A 13,397-nucleotide genomic window follows, 5' to 3' on the forward strand; every position below is an offset into this window, starting at 1 on the left:
AACATGTACATCTTCAGGGTACATCTTTAGGTTAGCAACCACAGTGGTACTCAAACATGTACATCTTTAGGGTACATCTTCAGGTTAGCAACCACAGTGGTACTCAAACATGTACATCTTCAGGGTATATCTTCAGGGTAGCAACTACAGTGGTACTCAAACATGTACATCTTCAGGGTACAAATTCAAGGTAGCAACCACAGTGGTACTCAAACATGTACATCTTCAGGGTAGCAACCACAGTGGTACTCAAACATGTACATCTTCAGGGTACAAATTCAAGGTAGCAACCGCAGTGGTACTCAAACATGTACATCTTTAGGGTACATCTTCAGGTTAGCAACCACAGTGGTACTCAAACATGTACATCTTCAGGGTACATCTTCAGGGTAGCAACTACAGTGGTACTCAAACATGTACATCTTCAGGGTACCAACCACAGTAGTACTAAAAGATGTACATCTTCAGGGTAGCAACCACAGTAGTACCCAAACATGTACATCTTCAGGGTAGAAACCACAGTGGTACTCAAACATGTACATCTTTAGGGTAAATCTTCAGGGTAGCAACCACAGTGGTACTCAAACATGTACATCTTCAGGGTAAATCTTCAGGGTACCAACCACAGTGGTACTCAAACATGTACATCTTTAGGGTACATCTTCAGGGTAGCAACCACAGTGGTACTCAAACATGTAAATCTTCAGGGTACATCTTCAGGGTAGCAACCACAGTGGTACTCAAACATGTACATCTTCAGGGTACCAACCACAGTGGTACTCAAACATGTACATCTTCAGGGTAGCAACCACAGTAGTACTCAAACATGTACATCTTCAGGGTAGCAACCACAGTGGTACTCAAACATGTACATCTTTAGGGTACATCTTCAGGGTAGCAACCAGAGTGGTACTCAAACAAGTACATCTTCAGGGTACATCTTCAGGTTCACAACCACAGTAGTACTAAAACATGTACATCTTCAGGGTAGCAACCACAGTAGTACTCAAACATGTACATCTTCAGGGTAGCAACCACAGTGGTACTCAAACATGTACATCTTCAGGGTAGCAACTACAGTGGTACTCAAACATGTACATCTTCAGGGTACAAATTCAAGGTAGCAACCACAGTGGTACTCAAACATGTACATCTTCAGGGTAGCAACCACAGTGGTACTCAAACATGTACATCTTCAGGGTACAAATTCAAGGTAACAACCACAGTGGTACTCAAACATGTACATCTTTAGGGTACATCTTCAGGTTAGCAACCACAGTTGTACTCAAACATGTACATCTTCAGGGTATATCTTCAGGGTAGAAACTACAGTGGTACTCAAACATGTACATCTTCAGGGTACAAATTCAAGGTAGCAACCACAGTGGTACTCAAACATGTACATCTTCAGGGTAGCAACCACAGTGGTACTCAAACATGTACATCTTCAGGGTACATCTTCAGGGTTGCAACCACAGTGGTACTCAAACATGTACATCTTCAGGGTAGCAACCACAGTGGTACTCAAACATGTACATCTTCAGGGTAGCAACCACAGTGGTACTCAAACATGTACATCTTCAGGGTAGCAACCACAGTGGTACTCAAACATGTACATCTTCAGGGTAGCAACCACAGTGGTACTCAAACATGTACATCTTCAGGGTAGCAACCACAGTGGTACTCAAACATGTACATCTTCAGGGTAGCAACCACAGTGGTACTCAAACATGTACATCTTCAGGGTAGCAACCACAGTGGTACACAAAGTCCATCAGTTGGTTGGTCAAAAGATAATTTCCCTTCTTAGTGGAGAAAAGCTCCAGACTGGTAAGAAGAGTTTTGCTATTAAATGCCACTTTTATGAACATATTCTTGTTGAACTTCTGAGGATTCCTGACAACTTCTTCCAGGGCGGCAACCACAGTGATGGCGGACAAAAGCCGTCAGTTGATTGGTGCACAGATGATGTCACACTTCCGTATGAAAAGTGGGGACAACGGAAGACAAAAAGGCGCCTCCCCGCCCGGCGTCGTAGTATAATCAAAGTCAAGTGTGCCGCTTGGTGGAAACAGGACTTCTGAGCTGCTGATGAGTGTTTGACACTTCATCCGCTTTGCTGACCAGACTTTTAAACGCTGGCGGAAATCCAGACTTTTTTGGGTTCCCATCAAACCCTGTTCTCTACTAAAGCCCCAAAATGAGGAAGAGTGAATGTTTGAACACAGATTTATAAATAATGCAGCATATATAAATGACCTATATATTTATAAATAATGCAGCATATATAAATGACCTATATATTTATAAATAATGCAGCATATATAAATGACCTATATATTTATAAATAATGCAGCATATATAAATGACCTATATATTTATAAATAATGCAGCATATATAAAGGACCTATATATTTATAAATAATGCAGCATATATAAAGGACCTATAGCCATTTGTCGCAATAACAGGTGCTCTCATGTTTTCTCATTTATTTTCTACTTTCTAGCTCTTCTTCACCAACATGGCCACACTAGCTCTTCTTCACCGACATGGCCACACTAGCTCTTCTTCACCAACATGGCCACACTAGCTCTTCTTCACCGACATGGCCACACTAGCTCTTCTTCACCAACATGGCCACACTAGCTCTTCTTCACCGACATGGCCACACTAGCTCTTCTTCACCGACATGGCCACACTAGCTCTTCTTCACCAACATGGCCACACTAGCTCTTCTTCACCGACATGGCCACACTAGCTCTTCTTCACCGACATGGCCACACTAGCTCTTCTTCACCAACATGGCCACACTAGCTCTTCTTCACCAACATGGCCACACTAGCTCTTCTTCGCCAACATGGCCACACTAGCTCTTCTTCACCAACATGGCCACACTAGCTCTTCTTCGCCAACATGGCCACACTAGCTCTTCTTCACCAACATGGCCACACTAGCTCTTCTTCGCCAACATGGCCACACTAGCTCTTCTTCACCAACATGGCCACACTGGCTCTTCTTCACCAACATGGCCACACTAGCTCTTCTTCACCGACATGGCCACACTAGCTCTTCTTCACTAACATGGCCACACTAGCTCTTCTTCACCGACATGGCCACACTAGCTCTTCTTCGCCAACATGGCCACACTAGCTCTTCTTCACCGACATGGCCACACTAGCTCTTCTTCGCCAACATGGCCACACTAGCTCTTCTTCACCAACATGGCCACACTAGCTCTTCTTCACCAACATGGCCACACTAGCTCTTCTTCACCAACATGGCCACACTAGCTCTTCTTCACCACCATGGCCACACTAGCTCTTCTTCACCACCATGGCCACACTAGCTCTTCTTCACCAACATGGCCACACTAGCTCTTCTTCACCAACATGGCCACACTAGCTCTTCTTCACCACCATGGCCACACTAGCTCTTCTTCACCACCATGGCCACACTAGCTCTTCTTCACCGACATGGCCACACTAGCTCTTCTTCACCGACATGGCCACACTAGCTCTTCTTCGCCAACATGGCCACACTAGCTCTTCTTCACCGACATGGCCACACTAGCTCTTCTTCGCCAACATGGCCACACTAGCTCTTCTTCGCCAACATGGCCACACTAGCTCTTCTTCGCCAACATGGCCACACTAGCTCTTCTTCACCAACATGGCCACACTAGCTCTTCTTCACCACCATGGCCACACTAGCTCTTCTTCACCAACATGGCCACACTAGCTCTTCTTCACCAACATGGCCACACTAGCTCTTCTTCACCACCATGGCCACACTAGCTCTTCTTCACCGACATGGCCACACTAGCTCTTCTTCACCAACATGGCCACACTGGCTCTTCTTCACCAACATGACCACACTGGCTCTTCTTCACCGACATGGCCACACTAGCTCTTCTTCACCAACATGGCCACACTAGCTCTTCTTCGCCAACATGGCCACACTAGCTCTTCTTCACCAACATGGCCACACTAGCTCTTCTTCGCCAACATGGCCACACTAGCTCTTCTTCACCAACATGGCCACACTAGCTCTTCTTCGCCAACATGGCCACACTAGCTCTTCTTCACCAACATGGCCACACTGGCTCTTCTTCACCAACATGGCCACACTAGCTCTTCTTCACCGACATGGCCACACTAGCTCTTCTTCACCGACATGGCCACACTAGCTCTTCTTCACCGACATGGCCACACTAGCTCTTCTTCGCCAACATGGCCACACTAGCTCTTCTTCACCAACATGGCCACACTAGCTCTTCTTCACCAACATGGCCACACTAGCTCTTCTTCACCAACATGGCCACACTAGCTCTTCTTCACCAACATGGCCACACTAGCTCTTCTTCACCACCATGGCCACACTAGCTCTTCTTCACCAACATGGCCACACTAGCTCTTCTTCACCAACATGGCCACACTAGCTCTTCTTCACCACCATGGCCACACTAGCTCTTCTTCACCACCATGGCCACACTAGCTCTTCTTCACCGACATGGCCACACTAGCTCTTCTTCACCGACATGGCCACACTAGCTCTTCTTCACCAACATGGCCACACTAGCTCTTCTTCACCGACAGGGCCACACTAGCTCTTCTTCGCCAACATGGCCACACTAGCTCTTCTTCACCAACATGGCCACACTAGCTCTTCTTCACCAACATGGCCACACTAGCTCTTCTTCACCAACATGGCCACACTAGCTCTTCTTCACCACCATGGCCACACTAGCTCTTCTTCACCAACATGGCCACACTAGCTCTTCTTCACCAACATGGCCACACTAGCTCTTCTTCACCAACATGGCCACACTAGCTCTTCTTCACCAACATGGCCACACTAGCTCTTCTTCACCACCATGGCCACACTAGCTCTTCTTCACCAACATGGCCACACTAGCTCTTCTTCACCAACATGGCCACACTAGCTCTTCTTCACCACCATGGCCACACTAGCTCTTCTTCACCAACATGGCCACACTAGCTCTTCTTCACCAACATGGCCACACTAGCTCTTCTTCACCAACATGGCCACACTAGCTCTTCTTCACCAACATGGCCACACTAGCTCTTCTTCACCACCATGGCCACACTAGCTCTTCTTCACCAACATGGCCACACTAGCTCTTCTTCACCAACATGGCCACACTAGCTCTTCTTCACCACCATGGCCACACTAGCTCTTCTTCACCAACATGGCCACACTAGCTCTTCTTCACCAACATGGCCACACTGGCTCTTCTTCACCAACATGACCACACTAGCTCTTCTTCGCCGACATGGCCACACTAGCTCTTCTTCGCCGACATGGCCACACTAGATCTTCTTCGCCGACATGGCCACACTAGATCTTCTTCGCCAACATGGCCACACTAGCTCTTCTTCGCCGACATGGCCACACTAGATCTTCTTCGCCAACATGGCCACACTAGCTCTTCTTCGCCAACATGGCCACACTAGCTCTTCTTCACCAACATGGCCACACTAGCTCTTCTTCGCCGACATGGCCACACTAGCTCTTCTTCGCCGACATGGCCACACTAGCTCTTCTTCGCCGACATGGCCACACTAGATCTTCTTCACCGACATAGCCACACTAGCTCTTCTTCACCAACATGGCCACACTAGCTCTTCTTCGCCGACATGGCCACACTAGCTCTTCTTCGCCGACATGGCCACACTAGATCTTCTTCACCGACATAGCCACACTAGCTCTTCTTCGCCAACATGGCCACACTAGCTCTTATTCGCCAACATGGCCACACTAGCTCTTCTTCGCCAACATGGCCACACTAGCTCTTCTTCGCCGACATGGCCACACTAGATCTTCTTCACCAACATGGCCACACTAGCTCTTCTTCGCCAACATGGCCACACTAGCTCTTCTTCGCCAACATGGCCACACTAGCTCTTCTTCGCCGACATGGCCACACTAGATCTTCTTCACCGACATAGCCACACTAGCTCTTCTTCACCAACATGGCCACACTAGCTCTTCTTCGCCAACATGGCCACACTAGCTCTTCTTCACCGACATGGCCACACTAGCTCTTCTTCACCAACATGGCCACACTAGCTCTTCTTCACCGACATGGCCACACTAGCTCTTCTTCACCAACATGGCCACACACCACAAAGGAAATATCTCAAAGGGATGCTCTTCTTTTTGTTGTTGTTGTTATTGGATGAAAAGCACAGATGTGAAGCACTGTGTACAAATATTTTGTAGACTTGTTGTTGTGGGTCCTGGCAGTCAGCTAATGAACATTCACAAGTCTTTTGCACACATTTGTATGAAGAAACGAGGACGACGACGATTGTACGCATGTCATTTTTTGGAAAAAACCTGAGATTTAAGGACAATCTGATGCAGTTTTATTTGGGTTTTGTTAAGGCAGTTTACAGTAGGAAGGGGACTGATATGGCCCCGCTCGTCAGGGTCTACCCGACACATGAAACGTGACAAATCGCGAGTAGGTTGCACTATCCACTTTAGCCACCAGATGGCAGCAGAGTGTTGACTATCTTAGAGCGTGTTAGGTGGCAATTCCCACTTTGACCACAGCGTACTTTCTGTCATTTTCAGCAAACCGCATTGCAAAATGGTCCACCCAAGAACGGGGCCCTACAAATCCCCTCTTTAGTGTAGAATGGACTGTTTGGTAGTAGTAGACAACGTGATGCAGTCGTGTAGAAGGAAATATTATGGCCATCAAGATTTTTTTTTTTTTAAAGTCACAAAAATGGGGAAATAATATTGCAACTCGAATTATTACCGTATTTTTCGGAGTATAAGTCGCTCCGGAGTATAAGTCGCACCGGCCGAAAATGCATAATAAAGAAGGGAAAAAACATATATAAGTCGCACTGGAGTATAAGTCACATTTTTTGGGGGGAAATGTATTTGATAAAAGCCAACAGCAAGAATAGACATTTGAAAGGCAATCTAAAATGTCTAAAGAATAGTGAACAACAGGCTGAATAAGTGTACGTTATATGAGGCATAAATAACCAACTGAGAAGGTGCCTGGTATGTTAACGTAACATATTATGGTAAGAGTCATTCAAATAACTATAACATATAGAACATGCTATACGTTTACCAAACAATCTGTCACTCCTAATCGCTAAATCCCATGAAATCTTATACGTCTAGTCCAGGGGTCGGCAACCCAAAATGTTGAAAGAGCCATATTGGACCAAAAACACAAAAACAAATGACTACAAAAAATGAAAAGGCAACACATGATGTAAGTGTCTATATTAGCTATTATAGCCTACTATCAAAATGACTATGTGTCACAGGCTGAAGCAAATCTACATTGACATAAATGTTGAAATGTAATATTTATTCTACACATTTTTACAACATTAGTAAATCAAAGGCTACTCAGAAGGTGAGATAACTCCTGGAAATGACTGGCTCAGAATGGCCAAAGGTAGAGATGTGTGTGTCCAAGTTAAAGGAAACGACAGCTGTCTTCTTTTAATAGATTTATTACTATCTTTGGCAAGCTAGGTAATGTTTGCTGTGGTCTGGAACAACATGGCACACACACAACTATCTGAAATGCAGATAATGTGTCCTGAGACATGCAAAACTAAATGATATACAAAGAGGATAAAAGTAAATGATATTAAATGAGCTCAAATATAGCTACACATGAGGCATAATGATGCAATATGTACATACAGCTCACATAAATAGCATGTTAGCATTGATTAGCTTGCAGTCATGCACTGACCAAATATGCCTGATTAACGCTCCAACTTGTCGATAACATCAAGAAAGCGCACAGTATAAAACATTTGGTGGACAAAATGAGACAACAAAAGAGTGGAAGATTTTACATGTAAACAAACTGTTGCATTTGTTTGTATTTTTCCCCCATCTTTTTCAAATTTCAATCCTTTTTGAATAATGACCCTTGGGCGGCACTAAAGAGCCGCGGGTTGCTGACCCCCGGTCTAGTCTCTTACGTGAATGAGATAAATAATATTATTTGATATTTTACGCTAATGTGTTAATAATTTCACACATAAGTCGCTCCTGAGTATAATTCGCACCAAACTATGAAAAAAACTGCGACTTATAGTCCGAAACATACAGTATTTATTAAACAATACAATTTAATTGCTCAATGAGAGGGTTGTCCAAAGACGGTGGGGCCACTTGGATAGCATTTTACTCGTGATTGGGTCAAACTGAGACATGGATGACTTACGCAACACAAACTGTGGCCCTCCGTGTGTGTGTGTGTGTGTGTGTGTCACTTTAAGAAAAAGAACGATACGCTGATGTTTTGTTTCCCTGCGTTTATCAGTTAGTCACCATCATTCACCTGAATGCAACTAAGAAAAAAGATCATTAAAAAAGGAAACATTCTGAAGTGTGGTCTTATAGCGCCAAATAAGTATAAATAAATGAATAAATGGTTTTCTTGTTTACTACTTGGCTCATTGACCAGAGTTGTGCACTTCATATTCCTTTCTGCGTATCTTTATTAGTTTGACAAAAACAATTATATTTGCTATTCATTTGTAGTGACTTTTTGTGACTTTTTTTAATCCATACTTGTCTGTAAGACAGTATCAGTGCAGTGTCAATACAGCCAGTGAGTGTGCCATACACTCACTGATGTGTCCTCTACTAGAGATGTCCGATAATATCGGTCTGCCGATATTATCGGCCGATAAATGCGTTAAAATGTAATATCGGAACTTATCGGTATCGGTTTTTTTATTATCAGTATCGTTTTTTTTTTGTTTTTTTTTTGTTTAATTAAATCCACATAAAAAACACAAGATACACTTACAATTAGTGCACCAACCCAAAAAACCTCCCTCCCCCATTTACACTCATTCACACAAAAGGGTTGTTTCTTTCTGTTATTAATATTCTGGTTCCTACATTATATATCAATATATATAAATACAGTCTGCAAGGGATACAGTCCGTAAGCACACATGATTGTGCGTGCTGCTGCTCCACTAATAATACTAACCTTTAACAGTTAATTTTACAAATTTTCATTAATTACTAGTTTCTATGTAACTGTTTTTATATTGTTGTACTTTCTTTTTTATTCAAGAAAATGTTTTTAATTTATTTATCTTATTTTATTTTATTCATTTTTTTTAAAAAGTACCTTATCTTCACCATACCTGGTTGTCCAAATTAGGCATAATAATGTGTTAATTCCACGACTGTATATATCGGTTGATATCGGTATCGGTAATTAAAGAGTTGGACAATATCGGCATATCGGATATCGGCAAAAAGCCATTATCGGACATCCCTATCCTCAACCCATCACTGGTGTTTACTTTTTTAAATGTAACCATTTTAAATGTATTTAAAAAATCATTTTAGTTTGGGGTGTAACTTTACACTTTAGTGGCGGATCTTGTTTAAAGGGCCCATTTTCAAGGCCCCCCTTCCGCTGTGCACAAATAAGTACGGATCCTTTTTTTTCCCCCCCCTCATCCTTGTGGCGCCCCGTAGAGAATATGACCCCGCTTTTGTGGCCCACAGCTAAAACCGCCGCCGGGTACGCCATAATGGTTGGAATGGTTTTTAAAGTCACATGACTGTATTGCAAGGTGCTACTTCCTGTCCCCCACTTAATGACATGTACTGTTGCACCCCGTGTTGAATGTTTCAATGTGGCCCTGATCCTGCTCCACCCTGCTCCATCCTGCTCCATCCTGCTCCACCTTTCATCTGATGTGTGGATTATTCCCCGTGCAGTTAATAAAAAGTTGCGGGTTACAAATAGCCAGAGACATGGTATATTAAAAATACCACAACACGTTGAGGATACTTTTGAAAACATTCCCTGCAAAAAAAACCCATCCTGAATTCAAGCAGGAATGATGTGAATGGAGCTGGTGTGTCAGAATGATCACATGACCCCAACTTTAGAGGCTTGAGGTATACTAAAGTAGAACATGATCGCTTGGTAAATATCTACCAGACATGTAGAATTGTACTGTTTTCTCTGTAGGCTCTAATTTTCTTTGAGTTGAATCCGATTGTATTTTATACCGCGACGCGGATGATGTGTTTGACTAAATGTGATGACTGTTTTGTTTGAAAATGCGACTGAACTAGGGGGGGAAAAAGGGCAGAAAGGAAATACCTAAAGATTGTATTCCCCATTTAGGGACATTCCGGTGTGTTCTTTTGTTTGTTTTTAAGAGCCGCCAAAGCTGTATTTACCGCTAGTTTCATTTTTAGCTTCCTGTTTGTGTCAAACAAGAGATTCATTTTAAGTAGCTGCCAGAAACTTCACCTTTTGGATAGGCAAAACAAAGTTTTCTACAACAATGTTCTCAGGTTGTTCACCACTTTAAACACAGAATGGGCTAATAAGTACACACGATGTCACTATCAACAATAAGTACACACGATGTCACTATCAACAATAAGTACACACGATGTCACTATCAACAATAAGTACACACGATGTCACTATCAACAATAAGTACACACGATGTCACTATCAACAATAAGTACACACGATGTCACTATCAACAATGAGTACACACGATGTCACTATCAACAATAAGTACGCACGATGTCACTATCAACAATAAGTACACACGATGTCACTATCAACAATAAGTACACACGGTGTCACTATCAACAAGGTAGAAATGTACTTTTGCAGTCAAACATTGCAGTTTGTGTGTTGATCTCAGATTTAGTGGGATTTCATACAAACAATAATGCACTTCTAGTGGCTACGTGTTTAATCAATCAATCAATGTTTATTTATATAGCCCTAAATCACAAGTGTCTCAAAGGGCTGTTTAATACCATGCCTGATTTGTATTATCTTTTATTCAATCAATGTTAAAACAATAAGACACCCGCTTAAAAAATGTTGCAAAATATGACACAATTGAGCAATTCTGTTGCCATCCTTGTAGACATAATTATGCAATATGAATGATTTCCCACTAATTGATTTTTTTGTTTGCCCACTTGATTAATATATCCCACTTTTTTCACGCCATTCAGTAGATTGATCACCTTTCAGCTGCCTCTTACTAATTTTATATAGCGCATTTCCTCCTATAGTGGTGTGCACTCAACTGCGAAGGAGTACCAGGCACCAAGTACCACCTCGGACAACACCTGGCTCTCCAAGTCCCACCACAGTGACCAACTCTAAACTAGAGTAGCGTGGCAGACCTAGGTATTCATTACAAACCAGGCAGAATATATTCAATTATTTTGGCAACTGTCATATTACAAACAGTTTGAACAGTAACACTGTGTTTGAATATTTAATCGAGTGATTCTTTGGCGTTCCACAGTTGGAGAATCACCGTATTAAAGGTGAGGCCTCGGTTTGTGCGATGCATTTTTGAATAATATTAGAAATATTGCAGGTAGAGATGCCCGATAATATCGGTCTGCCGATATTATCAGCCGATAAATGCGTTAAAATGTAATATCGTAAATTATCGGTATCGTTTTTTTTTTATTATCAGTATCGTTTTTTTGTTTTTTTGTTTTTTTTATTAAATCCACATAAAAAAACACAAGATACACTTACAATTAGTGCACCAACCCAAAAAACCTCCCTCCCCCATTTACACTCATTCACACAAAAGGGTTGTTTCTTTCTGTTATTAATATTTTGGTTCCTACATTATATATCAATATATATCAATACAGTCTGCAAGGGATACAGTCCGTAAGCACACATGATTGTGCGTGCTGCTGGTCCACTAATAATACTAACCTTTAACAGTTAATTTTACAATTTTTCATTAATTACTAGTTTCTATGTAACTGTTTTTATATTGTTTTACTTTCTTTTTTATTCAAGAAAATGTTTTTAATTTATTTATCTTATTTTATTTGATTAATTTTTTTAAAAAGTACCTTATCTTCACCATACCTGGTTGTCCAAATTAGGCATAATAATGTGCTAATTCCACGACTGTATATATCGGTTGATATCGGTATCGGTTGATATCGGTATCGGTAATTAAGAGTTGGACAATATCGGATATCGGCAAAAAGCCATTATCGGACATCCCTAATTGCAGGCATAATCATCTTATTCTGGCAATTTTGATTGCTATATCATATCAATAATATCCTCCATATAACATCATTTTAATGCATTATTTTGAATACAAAAATAAGATATTTTTTTGTATTTTTAAAATAAATTATATTATAAAAAATAAGTATTTTTTAATAAGTAGATGTGTTTGACTTCTGCTCACTTCCCCTTTAAACTGCGCTATAGAGTCAGCTTTACAGATGCCATGTCTGCTCATCAGTCTGTTTGTTTTTGTATCTTCGGGTGCTTATTTGTGTCAAATGGACAACATAGTGATCATCTTTATTGCATCTGAGGCCACTGTTTGAGGAAATCTGCTATTGTATCTGGAAGAATGTACAAACCCTGTTTCCATATGAGTTGGGAAATTGTGTTAGATATAAATATAAACGGAATACAATGATTTGCAAATCCTTTTCAAGCCATATTCAGTTGAATATGCTACAAAGACAACATATTTGATGTTCAAACTCATAAACTTTATTTTTTTTTTGCAAATAATCATTAACTTAGAATTTCATGGCTGCAACACGTGCCAAAGTAGTTGGGAAAGGGCATGTTCACCACTGTGTTACATGGCCTTTCCTTTTAACAACACTCAGTAAAAGTTTGGGAACTGAGGAGACACATTTTTGAAGCTTCTCAGGTGGAATTCTTTCCCATTCTTGCTTGATGTACAGCTTAAGTTGTTCAACAGTCCGGGGGTCTCCCTTGTGCTATTTTAGGCTTCATAATGCGCCACACATTTTCAATGTCTGGACTACAGGCAGGCCAGTCTAGTACCCGCACTCTTTTACTATGATGTAACACGTGGCTTGGCATTGTCTTGCTGAAATAAGCAGGGGCGTCCATGGTAATGTTGCTTGGATGGCAACATATGTTGCTCCAAAAGCTGTATGTACCTTTCAGCATTAATGGTGCCTTCACAGATGTGTAAGTTACCCATGTCTTGGCCACTAATACACCCCCATACCATCACACATGCTGCCTTTTACACTTTGTGCCTAGAACAATCCGGATGGTTCTTTTCCTCTTTGGTCCGGAGGACACGACGTCCACAGTTTCCAAAAACAATTTGAGATGTGGACTCGTCAGACCACAGAACACTTTTCCACTTTGTATCAGTCCATCTTAGATGAGCTCAGGCCCAGCGAAGCCGACGGCGTTTCTGGGTGTTGTTGATAAACGGTTTTGGCCTTGCATAGGAGAGTTTTAACTTGCACTTACAGATGTAGCGACCAACTGTAGTTACTGACAGTGGGTTTCTGAAGTGTTCCTGAGCCCATGTGGTGATAT

Source organism: Entelurus aequoreus, linkage group LG10, assembly GCF_033978785.1.
Source record: "Entelurus aequoreus isolate RoL-2023_Sb linkage group LG10, RoL_Eaeq_v1.1, whole genome shotgun sequence".
Taxonomy (NCBI): domain Eukaryota; kingdom Metazoa; phylum Chordata; class Actinopteri; order Syngnathiformes; family Syngnathidae; genus Entelurus; species Entelurus aequoreus.